The following is a 15,575-nucleotide window of genomic DNA, read 5'->3' on the forward strand; positions in this document are numbered from 1 at the left end:
CAACAGGCATATAATGATGGAAAGTTTACTTCGTTTTGGTCTTTATAAAACACTTTCCAGAAGTATATAGACATAGCCAGCTGAGCATAACAGAACCTGGAGTCCAGTGAGAACAACATTTTTAATTTTGAGTTAGGTTCTCACCTGTATTAAACTCTAGAATTGAGAGATGCCTATACCTTTAAAGGAAGCCTCAAGCCAAGTAATAGCACTACTTAGGAATGAAGCATGTTTGAATTTTGTCTTTCTCATACTCATAGAAGGATCTTTTTACAATTGAGATAAAAGCCTACATGCACCTGGGATTTACAGCTTGAAATCTACTGGACTGGGAGGTAAGAATGAGATTCTCCTCATTATGCATCTGGAAAGTTTCTATTCAAGCATGTGGCTAGAGGAACAAGTTTTGCTCAGGCTTCTGCAGAGTTGTTTAACCGTTAGAGAACCAGATGTGTAGGACCTTTTCCCTCATTTTCAGAAAAAAACAGTCCCACAGCTCCCACCTCCTTGGAAAATACCTTCACTACCACAGAGCCTTAAGCTGAAAGTTTTCCACTCTGCAGAGCAAAATGGGGCCATTGGGAAAATAAGCAAGATGAAAGCTGATTCTCATATTTACTGATGAGCACAGTGCTTTCAGGAAAGAAAAAGATTTTAGATTCTCTTTATCTACACCATGTGTGTTCAGTATTCAAAACACAAAGTTAAAGCGAAAGTCAGATCTTCAGACAGTCCAGCTCTCCTCATCAGAAATCTATGGAGTCATTTTCTGCTGTCAATCTTATTGTCTGTCCTAAATCTGGGGAGTTTAAAAAGTGGATTCATCACTCCTTGCGGCACAGTGGCTTAAAACAGTTGAGGAGGACTGCAATAACACTTGGTTGGTGGCTGGACACAAATAATGTTGCCCAGAGCTCAGTATGGGAGCCAATTCTGTTCCAACCCAGTTCTGGGTACTCAGATTCAGGAAGAACATTGAGGGGCAGGTCCAGAGAAGCACATCAAAGCTGGTGAAGGGTCTGGAACATGTCTTATGAGGAGCAGCTGAGGGAGCTGAGGTTGCTTAGCATGGAGAAAAGGATGCTCAGAGGGGAATTTCACTCTATACAGCTACCTGAAAGGAGGCTGTAGCCAGGTGGGGGGCAGTCTCTTCCCCCAGAACAAGTGACAGGATGGGAAGAAGTGGCCTCAAGTTGTGTCAGAGGAGGTTTGAATTGGATATTAGGAAAACATTTATTCACAGAAAGACTTACCAAGCACTGGGAGAGACTGACCTGGAAAATGGTGGAGTCACCTTCTCTGGAGGCATCTGAAAGATGCATAGATGTGGCACTTGGGGACATGGTTTCGTGGTGGACTTTGTAGTGTTGGGTTAATGGTTGGACTTGATCTTAGAAGTCTTTTCCTACACAAACAATTCTATAGTTCTGAGATTCCAATACATGTCTGTGCTTTAATTTATTGAGTTTCTTCACCAGTTGATGAATTAACACATCCAGCTTGTCATTAGTCCTACCTACAAGATCTTGCAAGTGCACTGATTAACTTCAACATGAGATGAAGACTATCTGAACCTCAGCTGAACACATTTGGTTTTGCCTATATTCTGTCTGCATTAATCTTAATTGCTGTATATATTTCTTAATTTACATAATTTACCTTAATTTATTTGCAATAATGCCAATGTCACTGCTTCTGGATCACAAAAAGTGCTATTCTCTTTCTGTCACATTCATTTTTTGTTCTGTCTACATCCTGTTCTCATCATTGAGAACTCACATGTAACTTTGCTAGCACTAAATCTTAGGGAATAATTTTCATAAGGTACTCCACACCTACTTTTTTTGAAGCAGAGACTGTCTAGCCTGTGTTTTCTCTGATACTTAATTTAAAATAAATCATATCTGGATTCAAAGATATCTGTTGCACTTAGACTTTCCATTATCTCTTTACTGTGTGGCAAAAAAAAAACTGATAAAAGCATTACCTCCTGTTTCTAATGCGACACGGAAAGAAAAATTTGAGCCTTCAAATCCTGCTATGTCAGGATGCTATCAATATAAAATACAAATATTTTTCAGACTATTTATGAAAGTAAAGTTTTTCATGACAACAAAATTATGATGATACTTCTACCTCCTAAATCATTAAGAAAACTTATCTCCTGGTAGAAATCCAGTCCAGAGTCACATCAGATTTTTGACATAAACTCTCACCACCAATAATTATTTTTAGGTTTATTTGTTAGGTGGGAAGTTGGGTTTAAATTCGTTTAAATTTGGATTTGCAAAACGTGGTACTAGCTGCAAAACCAGATATTCTTGAGAGATCTAAATAAATTATATATATATATATATATACATATACACACAGACACATGTATGGGGGGTGGGTGTTGATTTTTTTGTTTTGTTTTGGTTTTTGGTTTTTTGTCAAAAAATCCACAAGAAAGGTAGGTCTGTAGCATTTTCTGTTTCTACTTACTGGTCTGGCTTGGGTCAGGAATTTTAAAAGTGACTACAGAACAAAAACCAGACAAGAAACTTTATGTCAGTTTTTTTCAAAACCAAAGTACTGATTCATTGGAAACATACTTTGAGTTTTGCACAGTTGTTTAAGTCAGTTTTTGTTTTCTTTAAACTTGTTTGCCCATTCCAGATTTGACAAAGACTCTGTCAGTAGTGCCATCAGGGAAAGGGCTCTCTGGCAGTTTCAACTTTGGTGGTAAAATTAGTAGTTGGAGTTTGCTAACAAAATCTGGCACTCACAAACCTACATTGACCATATGTGATGATTTTTCAGCAAATACCCTTTAGCATCATGAACACAGACTGACTAGGTTTTTTCCACCATTGTGAAGGCAAGGGGAAAATGCTTAGTGACAGGTGACATAGAAATCTTCGGGACAGATTCACCCACAATTGTGATTAATGAATTTTAAAGCTCCAGAATTTAAGGCACCATAACAAAACCAGTTGTTCTCTTATGTAACTAGACAATAGCATTTTTGAATAAATTAGGCCTTTAAAGCCAACCTTAAGGTTATTTTAAATGTCCCTTCACTTTGCATATAAAATAATTTGCAAGATTGAGGTTGCTATTGCAGCTATTGTTTTTGCATTGCTGCTTTCCAATATCGAGATATTGTACCCATACACACTAAAGATGGAACTCCATGTTTGAATATTTTGAGAGGTCAACTATAAAAACACAAAAATGCATCCAAACAATGTCTAGATTCTCATGGCAATAGAGATATTGATAATTTTTAACTTGGCTCTAATGCCAGCAGAATGAGTCCATTAGAGAAATGAGGCATTCAGCCTCTGTGATGACTATATTTAGACCTACTCTTGCTACTTTACATGAGAAACAAGAGTCCAGCAGAATTTTCCACTGATACCATTGTATGTTCTGATAACTATTTTGTCTCCAGACTGCTCCTTTTGAATGCAGTTAGAAGTTCCTACACACTTGGTCAAATATAAAATTAATATCACAATTTGGTTGTGAAATATCACAGGAAATATTAATTGCTAACTTCTTTGTAATCATGATAGTCTTGAAACAACCGAAGGCATAAATAAATCCTAAAACTCACAAACACCATTTTTTTCCTGCCTCTTTTCCAGATTTTTGCTGTTTCTTAATCGTAAGATTTTTTTTTTTCATGCATTTTTATCCTGGCTTACAGGTAAATGCTTGCAAAACTTAAATTCCTGCAAAATAGCTGGGCCACCTGCACCCAAATAGCAAAACTCCTAGAGGTGATGATTGAGGGGTATGGGAGTACTGCTATCTGTCTCCAACTCCATCCTTAGTTTGGCGTGCCTGCTTAAATTCTGTTGCAAATGGAATTATTCAGAGTTTAAAATCAAACATGTGCTTAAATATTTTGGCAAATCATAGTATCATCCATGGAACTCACTCCATATACTAAAAGCAGACCTGAAAATATCCAGTTGGACAGTTTCTTAAAGTTTTAGTGTGTGAAAAAACATTGAATCTGTCTGCCCTTTTTTTCAATTTGAGTATGCAGGCAAAAATTTTATAGTTTGTCACTTGATGGGAATGCTAAGGATGAGATAAGAATCAACCTCTTTTCCAGTGCTGGAAAGAGTTAGGTGTTTTAGATTAATCAAGTCAAGTGACAGTGTGAAGTGTACAATAAAAATAATCAATATGTTTCTCCAACTGTCTCTTCTTAGCCATCTCTGACACCTGTGCTGCATATTAAGAGTTCATTGAGGTCAGATCACTAGCATATTTTTCTGTGGAGAAATGCCAATATACTTTTTCTTTTTAACCCCTAAATACTAATAGCAAGGACAGAGAAGAATCCAACCACAGCAAGTTTCTAATGGCCTTTAGATTTTTTTCTGCTACAGACAACATCTCTATTTTTGTTCATTCAATGTTATTCAGACTTTTGAAACACTGAGAGAAAATCTGTTGAAACAAGTGTTTTGTATTTATGAAAAAATTCTAATGGAAGTCTATGAACAAATTTGAAAGGGTTTTCATCAACAATTTGGAAGATAAACATCTGATACAACATATTTGTCAGCAGGCTGACTTTTCTTTTATTTTTGCAAAGACTGGAATATAACCTTTTGAGTACTGTACAAAACACAGTCTGGAAACCCAAAGAAAAAGGAAAACCATGTCTGGCTAGCAGATATGCCTTCTTCCATTCACCAATCCTTAACTTTAAAAAGACCACAGAAAACTTCCTTGTGAAGCAAAGAGGAGGGACAGACACTAATCTCTTCTCTCGTTACCAGTGACTGGACTAGAGGGAATGGCCTGAAGTTGCATCACGGAAGTTTTAGTGTTTTAGACTGGGTATTAGAAACAAGGTTCTTTGCCCAGAGGGTTGTTGAGCCCTGGGATGAGCTCCACAAGGAAGTGGCCACAGCATGAAGCCTATCTGAGTTCAAGTTTTTGGACAATACCCTCAGGCACATGGGGATATCCTGTGCAGGACTAGGAGTGGACTCAAAGTTTCTGGTGGGTCCCTTACAATGCAGAAAGTTCTGTGCTTGTGGGATTCTGTGACACTGTGCCTGCAGTTCATGCACTTGTGATTCTGCCTACACATCCAATATTTTTTTTATTTTCCTCCCCTCCTCTTATCTCCCCTCTCTACCACTCTCTTTCCCTTCCAAACTCCAACTTAGTCTTTCAGGCACAAAGATCCATAAAAACTCATATACTGGTGATTGGTAGATTTCTAGATGGAAATTGCAGTTAGAAGAGTTAGGAAGGTTGGAATGCCAGCCTATGGTATAGAATGCAAAGGTGGTGGTGAGTATTTGTGGTTGTTGTCTGCTATGAGTGACTTAATGTTACTTTTCTGACTTCTCTATGTTTCTGTCGGGTATCTGTGAAGAAAATTCACCCAACTGACAGCTAAAGTTACATGCAGCTTTGGTATAACATTTTTTGGTGTCATCACACATGCCAGAAATTATTGAAACTGCATAGAAGTAGATCCCCTTGTCTTTCCACAGTTATTTATATCTAGAGATCAAGCTAGCTCCTCTCAATTTTGTAGACTTAATTTCTGAGCTCGGGTTTTAGACTTTGCATTGAGCACTGTGTGAAACTACATCTTGCAGCCAAATCTTCAAATAAGCTGAAGTCATAAAGAAAATATCAGACATAGCAGTTGTGAGGCACAGGAGCACTACACATAAAATGAATGCGCACTGCCCCGGCCGGGGGGGAGCGGCGGTAGGGTGTTCTCAGCGGAGGGCTCACGCCGCTGAAATCTGCTTCCCTTGGCCCTCTGCCAGGGCCCCGGTTTGGCGGACCTCGGAGCGCGATGTAAGGCCTGTCTGTTCGGCGGGGTGGCTGAAATGCCGTTGGATTATTCTTAGCAATAGGATACGGTTCGGGGAGTTGTGGATTTTTTTTTTTTTTCTTTTTATTTTGTTGTCTATAAGATCCTCAATTATAAAGAGATCTGTGTTTTTCTGATGTTTAGTATTGTCATTCAGGAAGTCCAGGGCAGATGCACGATAATGAGAGGCCAATATTAATTAATTAGATTTGCTTCCTTTTCAATCAGGCACTGCATACTTGAACGAGAGTACAATAAAATCATGCTCTAAATCATAGATTAAGGATGACTATTTCCTTCTTAGCAGAAAGCATAATTTTCAATCAACTGTCCTCGATTTCAAGTACAGACCATCCTCCCAGACACGTCACCTTGCATTTAGCAAATTAATTGCACATTTTCCAATTTGAAGTTATCTGAGTTCTTGCCAATTTGTGCAGGGATTACTTCCTGAGCTATAGACAGTTTAGGAGGTTTTTGTTGTTGTTGTTTTAAAACCTGCTGTGCTGGAGGGAAATGAAGTCTTGACTTTGATGTTCTTAGCGCCTTTACAGCTGTAGAGTTGGACCATCTGTGCCTCCCTAGGTTTCCTCAGGGAAGAGCAGTGGGATACAGCTAGATGCCTCCAGGGATGGGATGTCTCTGGATAAAAAGTGTGGCTGAGGGGTCTCATAGCCATCAGACCCTGGCTGCCAAGGCATTGCCTGTAAGGGGTATTGGAATTATCTCAAATTGTCCTGGGCTAATTTATAGCTTGCTTTGTTGCCTTGATTGCAAGAGCAACTACGTGGTTAAAAGCAGGATTTCCCCAGTTTTGTTCTCAGGGTAAGATACTCAGGCTCTTTTGAACTTAATTAATAGCCATATGAGAAGGTGTCTCCTCTGTTTTGTGAATTGTCTTTGCTGCTGAAAAGAGCGACTAGTGAAGCCTGGTTTCCTACATTTGTGTGTCTTGTGTTCCATTCACTGGAATATCCTTATTTACTTTGCAAATCCTCCATTTTCAGACCTGCTGTAAAGGAAGGGCCATCATTTGTTGTGGCTGAACCACATATGTGTTTGTTGTCTGTTTATTGAAGCAAGTGCTTCTCGGTCAGATAGTAGTGGTATCTTGAATTTTGCACATCCATAAGGGAAAGAAAAGAGATCTGTCTGTACATTTTCCATAAATGGGACCCTAGCAGGCTCACTTTCCCCAACAGTCAGTTACTACTGAGTAAACTCATAGGAATTATACTAAAAAGTGGCCAACAAGATTTTATAGTTTTAGGGGGGCTGGTAATAAACAGAAATGGAAGGCTATTCAGAAAATATAATAATGCACACCTTGCTTTTTTGGGAAACAAGGCAGAAAATAGTTCTAAAGCCAGACATTCACATAGTTACATAGTCTGGCCAAAAACTTTTGAAGAAAAATTTAATGGATAAAAGGCACTTCAGATTAAAAAAAAAAAAAAAGGCAGGTTACTTTACTTATCATTCTAAGAAAATAAAAGTGGAACATTTCAATCAAGTTTTTTTTCCTTTATGCATTTTATATCCATTATTTATATATGTAAATATAAATTCTGAATCACTCTTTTTGCAAGTCTAACACAGAATCACTAAGAGCATTCAAAACTGAGGTTGGGGGTTTTTAATTCAAGGATTCAACAATTATGCTATCCAAAATTATAGATCTTCCTCTTTAGAAGATAGCTTTTTCAAATTGAAAAACAAACTTAATTCATTAAGTGATTTATTTAAAATATACATTTTAAGAAATATGCTATTATATTTAATGTTTAGGGTTTTTTCCTAATAAATTACCTTAGTAACACCCTAGTACTTGATTTGGTGCACACCAAAGGGACACACTGGCCCTTTTAAATTAAAAGAGCAAAATTTTGTAAGGTCAGGAGGGGTCATTAGGCTGATTTATGTTGCACAACTGCATAAGACAGAGTATGGAGTTTTAACAAGTACTTTTGTCATGAAGTCCATGACTATAGTCTGAAAGTGCACCTTTTAGACCTAAACTTGATTTAAGCACTACAACTGCCACAGAATCCAGAACTTCCTAGAAAGGGTGTGGCACAGGTTATATTCTTCAGCATCTATTTTTTGACCATGACAAATGTTTTTCTGGTGAGATATGTGCAGACTCTACTTTCTAAATTACCCACTTCAGCAGATGTTTACAAAGCAGATGGCCAAGAAAAGATGAGGTTTTGCAAGAAGGAGTGGGAAGCGAGCCAGAAAATGTAGAGCATGAGAAAGGGAGAGACTGTAAAACATAGTATAGGTTAAGACACATGAAGATAAGGGAATCTACAGCAAGAAGGAAGAATACACTTCTTTCATTTTCCACTGTTCTGGGGAAGAACAACTTTTGTAAATCAAATTCAGCAAGCCAATCCTTTCCACAAGTTTTGCACAGCTGATAAGTAAATACTTGAAGAAGCCCACAAGATCTGAACAACTACATCACCCAGGCAACACCAGGAGTGTGTGAGGCAAGTAAGAAATGAGCCATTATTAAATAATCGGCCTAGTTTATCTGGAACAACAAACTCTGGAATGCACAGATCATACTTTTTTTTTCATTATATAACTTGTGAGAGGGAATCAACATGATTTAAAAATTATTCAGCTCCAAAGATTAAAATAAGTTTGGAGTTCTTGAAAATTTCATGGTAATTGTAATGATTTCTAGCTTTAATACCCTGGCCACAGTTTTATCAATAGATGGTTCCTCAGGTCAAAAATGGCTTTTTTTAAAAACAAAAATATTCATGAAAAGTATGTTAATTGCCTAAATAAGCAGGTTGGCTCTGTGACAGCTCATCTACTCTCTGTTTCCTGGCCTGTTGCTGTATGTGACCATGTGGGTGCAAATCAACGCCATGCCCCGCCATGATGTTCTGTAGTTCTTCTACAGTGGGTGGCTATCAAACTGGCATATCTTAGGTGTGCAACTGGAATTTTTTGAAATATGCCATTTTGATTTGTTTACATTTTATTTATCATATAATTTCAAATATTGTATTTTAAACTTATCATTCTGAATATTTTAACCATTATAATAATTTTGTGTCCAGTCAATTTCTGGGACTGATACAGTAAATAAAATATTACTAATTTGGGGTGTTTTTTTTGGCCTTAAAATGATGTTCTAAACTATCAGGTTCCATTCCATTTTAAACTTGCTTTTGATAAAGAAATAGAAATCTGGGAAACTAGAGAGATGAGAACCAAAGAAAGTGAGCTATATTATTAACTGAGTGAGAAATATTCTTCTTTTTTAATGCTAAAGATTGATGTTCTAGGATAGACCCACGTTGAAATAATATAGTCCAAGCAGTGAAAATTGCTATTAATTTACCAACCCTATATCCTTTTACAAACAATTCAAATTTTGATTCTCAGTCTGGATCTATTTCTATTATAGCTCTGAAGCACTGAGCTCCCTCTTGTGACTAGCACCTGAACATTATTCTGATTTTGAAGCTACACATCCTGCACATACTCTTGAGAGAAGCAGAACTGTTCAGATACTGGATACCATCAATCCTACTTACATCTTATAGTGTTCTTTAAAAATGGCAACACTGGCTATCTGGAAAGAATACAGACTGAATCTTCCCCATTTTTGGTAGCTCACCCTTTGCATAGCTACTTTTTCAAAGTGAAAACGTGTGTCTCCTCAAAAGTCTTCATTGCTAATGCTGGATCTGTGCCTTCATGAAAATGATTTGATCACTCCTCAGTGACTTACTGTGCAATAAACACAATATAGTGACCAGTAATCAAATGAAGACTAAATATAAATTCACCAACCATAGAGCCAGGAAATACAATCCATCATATCTGACAGCAATTTCCTTTCAGAGTTGTAAGTTGTATTTCTTTATTTACACTCGGTGATGAAGGTATAATGGTTCATTAGCATAGGCACAGCCATTTCTGTATGATCTGTGTATAGCCTTTGTATAGCTTATTCCAAGATGGTATTAAGGAATGACATTCACAGCTGTGTAACTATGAATACAGTATGTTCAATAATTGTGAACTTTCGTTTGATACAGGCATATTGGTAGAAATGTTTTTTTACGGAAATCACCCTCAGTAGAAGACTGAATATGAGAAAAATTCTGAAATGTAGAGAACAAGAGGAATCCAGGTCAATATTCCCTTCTTCAGCTTTCTGACCTGGGATATGAGCTCTTTGAGACTGTTCCTTGGTAGATGAGAAAGAATAAGTAACACACCCTCTTCATATATAAATTTGAAATTATATGGTCATGAGTGGGGAAAAAAACCTGTGAATAATCCAATCTGTATGTTTCCAATAATTTCTACTTCCTTGCATGTAAAAGAGATCTTTAAAGAATTACATTTTTAATATTTTCAAGTAAAAAGAGAAACAAAAGAACAATCAAAAGGTACCTTGCTTAACAGACTTATTCATAAGAACATTCATTTACACCTCTTCTGAGTTCTAATATTAACTAATACCAAAACCTTCAGATGCCATTTTTAACATACTCAGTGATGCAACTCCCATCATCTGACAGAGTAAAAATAGCATTAGTTTTATAGTTACTACCATTGCAAAGGGCCCCAAATTTAACATTGGATATAAACCTCTTATTTTCTCAGACTATTACAAAATAAATTTTATTACATCTAATGTACAGATAGACACATGTCTCTGTGACAAAGCAAATGCCTTTGCTAATCTTGTTATCCACAGATGCAGTAATATATTTTTCCAGGCAATAGAAAAATACATACCTTGAACTCTACAGTCCTTACTCATACCAGTCTACTGCTGAAGTGGACTGCAGCTTTGAACAGTGTAGAGTTACAGCTTAATGAATGCTAGTTCTTCTGTATAGGAGAAATTCATATGCTTTCATACTCTCTCAGCTTCATTTCCTTCCAAGGCTCATTAATTTTTAAAAGAGCCAGCTTTCTTACCCTTGCCTCCTAGTAGGTGGTGTTGCACTACCATAAATATAAGGGTATTTATAATTTTAGCTGGAAGAAGAGTATGATAAAGCTCAATTGCACAGCCAAAGAGGTTTGGCTAAGTATGCACATCAACTCTAAGGAAAAGCTTCAACAGATTTCATGGTGGTCACTGGGTTGCCTAATTTGGCCATATAATGTTTCTTTTATTGAGCAGAAAGCAGCATGATTGTTATTTCTAGGACTCTAGCAATTTGTCTGGACTCAGATGCTGTGTCTGCCACAACCCAATCATACAGTGAAGAGAGAAATGGTCTTTTTCAGAATTCTAGGTTTATCGCACTACAACTTAGGGACTCATTCAGCAAAGTGGAACGTATAATAAATAATGAATTCATTCTAAGGTGTTCAAATTATCGAATGTGGAGAGATTGAATGTTTTTGCTAAAGCAGCCAAAGGAGACAAATGGAAATAGCTCAAACAGTCACAAATAGCCCAAAAGTCCAGGTCCACAAGCAAAATATTCAATATCACCTAATCACCTTTCTCTTCAGTTCCTCATCCTCATAGCAATGTTCTCAGTCTTCAGACTTGGTATTGTTGACACTCCAAGTCAGTAAAAAGTATTTTCTCTTCCATTCAATCACCTTCTATTTCTTGAGTAGTTCTATGACTTGCTGTCTAAATGACATATTACATTATCTTTACAGAGTGAGATTCAACTCCCATTATATGGTGTATTTTCACCCCTTACTTTCTCTGATTTTTCTGTTCATTCTTTACTTTCTTAAAGAGACCAAAGAAAATTTAAAAGTGAAAATGAGAATGTAATAATCTGACTGATGAGTGGAATATACTTTAAAACCCGCCAGAATCCTAAAAAAAACCTTTTTCTTTTCTTTTCTATTCTACTGCCATGTAGGAATATCTGAGAAATATTTCACAGGCTCTTGGATTCTGTGTACTTTTTCAAAAGCCTGAATTCTACAAATGCAACTGGTATTAGCAATCACAAGGTCCTCATTAAATAGACTGGCATACTAAACTGAGTTTTGCTTGAGCAAAATTAGGGAAGGATTGCAGAATTAGCAAGTTTTTCTGTGTTCCTTTGTGAGAATGGTGTTGTAAGTGCTTCAGTGTGACACGATACATGGTCAACAATAATTCTTGGGTTGGTTAGGTGACCAACTCAAATTTTGCTCACTGAAGAGAATCTCAAAAAATTTTCCGGAGTATAGTTAAGCCAAAAATATATTTACCAGAGGTTATTATTCCTTGAAAAATGCCTACTAACCCGTGTGAATTCAAAGCAAGTTTGATTCAAATTTGAATCCTCATAGCATGGATCATTGCAGCTCTAGGCAACACTTATGCTGATAGAAGGAAGAAAGGAGGAAGGAAAGTTCTTTGCTTCCTACTGCATTTATACATGTGTTACATGCACAAGACCAATTCTTGTGCCAAAATAGTGTCCTTGAGCCTTTCAAAATATTAGATACAGAACAATTTATTATTGGGCATTTTGAAAGTGCTGAAAAGCTTCATGAACATGAGTTGTAAAACTTATTCTTAACAAAGAATTGTTTGTTAAGAAAACAATTGATCATTTGATAGGTAATCCTAAAAGCACCTCCAGTGCATAATTGCTGATTTGTCACCTTGAAGGCCCCATTTACTGTCATTTATAATTTTGATTTTATACATAGTATTCAAACTCCTGGCACCACACAGCTGTATGGTGGAGATTTGCTAACAAGGAGATCCAGAAGGTAATTTCTCACTGTGGTTAATCAAAGTAAAAGATAATAAAGAGTAATTGGTTGTATCCCTGATCCATTCAAGTTCATATCACACAGATACAGGAATCTACAGTTTCTATTGTCAGGATGAAACTTACTGAAAGATGCTTGTGTAGGCAACTTTCTCTTCATGCTTTTTTATGCTGCTCCATTCTATAGAAATGATTTAAATGTCAGTTGAGCGAGAGAGATAATTGCACTAATTTAGCATGCATAAGATTCTTGGATACAGTCTTTTCAATAAGAAATAGCCATGGATTTAATGAAAAGAAAAACATTTCTCACTTTGCTTAGAAGACTTTGTCTTAGGCTGTCTCTGATGGCTGTCTCAGAATACCTTATGGTTTAGTGGATAGACCTCCCACCAGGGAGCTGTGGAGGAAGAAGCAACCTCCAGACTGAACAGAAGATCAGAATTTAAATACTTCTATGGGCATGTGAGTGCTCTCTGTTAGCAGAAGGCAACTAACAGCATCAGTCTTTTTCCTCAAAGTGTCAAACTCTACAGCTGTGACATCCAGACACATTGTTCCCTCTTTCACCTAAGCACATCTCCTCAGACAGACCAACCCTTTTGACAGGATTACAGAGTTAGGAGCTCACAGGCATTTTTTTTATTTCTGGGCCTCCATCATCCTGTTTGTTTTTGAGGAGCATCCCAGCTCCAGAAATGTCCTCCTCCCCAGGCTTGACCTGCTTGCCTGGACAGAAGAAGAACAGATTCAATCACCCCAGCACTGAGGAAGGCATGGTGCCCAGGTCTCTTGCTCCCAAGCACTTCCACTGCTGGGTTATTACACAGAGAGTGAGCAGCATCATTTGAAGTGCCTCCTCTGCCTGTGTTGTAGAGGGACACACTAAGCTCTGCTTTTTTTTTTTAACACTTGAGATAGACAGCTGCCCTCAAGAAAGGACCTAGATTTTGACTGGATACAGGCAGATGTTGAATACCATGGCAAAGACATCTTAGCTATAGAAAGGACTACGATAACTTGAAGTCAGTGAGCTTAGATATTTCTTCCTGCAAATGCTATTTTGAGGCATCTATCCCTTACTCCAGATTGTTTAGGAAGCTTAATTCAATGAGTGAATATTTTATTTTCATTCAGAAACCAGACAATATTCAGAGAGGTTTAAAGCTCATTCTCTAATGACACTGAGACTCAGATAATTCCTGAAATGCCTGTCTTTATTGAATGTACCCCTTAACCCCAAGGGATGTAGGAACACAAATTCCTCTGGGCCTTTTTTTAGATTCCCTTCCCTTTCCTGTCTGAATGGGATCCGTTCTCCTAAAGGGGGACTGGTTTTGAAAATCTCATCCATAAAATGCTCATTATTGTGGAAAACTTTGCACAGCCGTCGGAGAGAGTTTTCAGTCGTGTAAGCCAAGCCAAACTGACTGTGGCAGGGTTCACTCGGAGCACTACCCCTGAGTATATTTTTCAGTAAGTAGGTAAATTAGCCGCGCACGCATGCACGGCACAGCTTCCTTCCGAACATTCAGCTGTCATTAAAACCTCTGCTGCTATTTAAAAACGTCTAAGCTCGTACGATGGGCAGCTTTCAAGGACTCATAACTCACCCAAATCAAAACCAGTTTTCACAAAACTGCTCCAAGCCTTCTTGATGGAAAAGGTTTCCTTACTGAGTGCCATTGTTTCCAGTTGTTTCATCCTGCTAGGTGTCTAAAAGAGAAAGTCACAAGAATTTGTATTTGTATAAGAACTTTCCCTCTCTCATTCAAAAATATAGCACTGAGGATAAGCTTAGCAGGAATAAGAAGGATTAGGCATTTATGTGGATAATGAGAACATCCATGATTACATCAGTGGGGTGAATAGGATGAAAACACTGTGGCGACCAGCCCTCTTCTGGAATCTTTTAACATTTGTTTAAAAATTTTATAGGAGAAAAACTTCTATAATGGTGTAAACAAAGGGAGTGGGTTAATCAGACATGGATTAAATTAAAGTCACCCACCTAAACACATTGGTTGTGGAGATTAAAAGCACCATCACCTTTCATCTATCTTGTTTACCTCCCAAGCACCCTCTGGCTTTTGTGTGGCATTTTGGTTTCCATGGCCACTGAAGGTTCCTTCCTATAATCAAAAACGACCTCCTGTTATAAAAGACTCAGAGTCTTTGCTCAGCAGGCCATTTCCCCCTTTTATTATTCTTTTCTCTTGCCTTCAGGGAAAGCTTTGTGTGAGCAGGACAGAGCACTTGGTTGGTTGGCAGTTGACCTCAGTTGCACACAATGAGCTCTGAGTGCTACCTGAAATGTGTGACAAAGAGAGAAGGGTCACTGGCTTAGAGCATTACAAGGGCATGGGCAAGCAACTGTGATGACACTTGCCAAATGTTAGCATTCACCTAATTCAGGAGGGTCCCTGCTGATTGACAGTTCCTCACTCTTCAGTAGCTAAAGACAGAAAATACACAAGTTCATTAATTAATAACCCTGCTAGACTCCAAAGATATAAAGGCTAAAAGAAAAAAAAAAACAAAAAAAACAACAAAAGAAGCCAAAAACAAACAAACAAAAAACCAATCAAACAAAAAAACCCAACCAAACCCTAACAAAACAAAACAAAAACAAAAACAAAAACAAAAACAAAAACCAAAAAAAAAACCACCAAACAAAAAAAACCCAAACACAAAAAAATCCAAACCGACAAAGAAAGCAGCTTGGTAGGAGGGAGCCAGCACAGGATGAAATGTGTACAAAGTATACATATATATTTTTAAGAGCACGCCTCACTAGTTTAAAGCCATTTTAAGCGCCTACAGGCAAAATTTGTCATGGTATGTAGCTGAGTGCTGTGCTTGCTTAAAATGCTTTTGACAATGTGAGGAAAGCCTTTAAAGATTTGATGAAGGTAAGTTAGTTAGCAGGGCTTGGAAGCCAGTTTGCAGGTTCCAAGATAATTCCTTGGGATCCAATTAAACTGTTGAATTTTACATTCATTCAA

General features: G+C 37.5%; 1 long non-coding RNA gene across 2 annotated transcripts in view; it reads right to left on the reverse strand.

Annotated features, from left to right (window-relative positions):
• Positions 1–15,095, reverse strand: part of LOC135295400 (uncharacterized) — a 35,636-nt gene extending 20,541 nt beyond the window's left edge. The window contains exons 1-2 of one of the 2 annotated variants that reach the window (XR_010357475.1): positions 14,582–15,095; positions 14,184–14,286 (exon numbers count right to left, since the gene is read on the reverse strand). This is a non-coding gene — a long non-coding RNA (uncharacterized LOC135295400). Of the gene's footprint in view, positions 1–14,183; positions 14,342–14,581 lie in introns of those variants that run through there. The other variant, XR_010357474.1, reaches the window with a different exon arrangement.
• Positions 15,096–15,575: the final 480 nt, after the last annotated feature.

This window comes from Passer domesticus, chromosome 2 (genome assembly GCF_036417665.1).
Source record: "Passer domesticus isolate bPasDom1 chromosome 2, bPasDom1.hap1, whole genome shotgun sequence".
NCBI lineage: Eukaryota > Metazoa > Chordata > Aves > Passeriformes > Passeridae > Passer > Passer domesticus.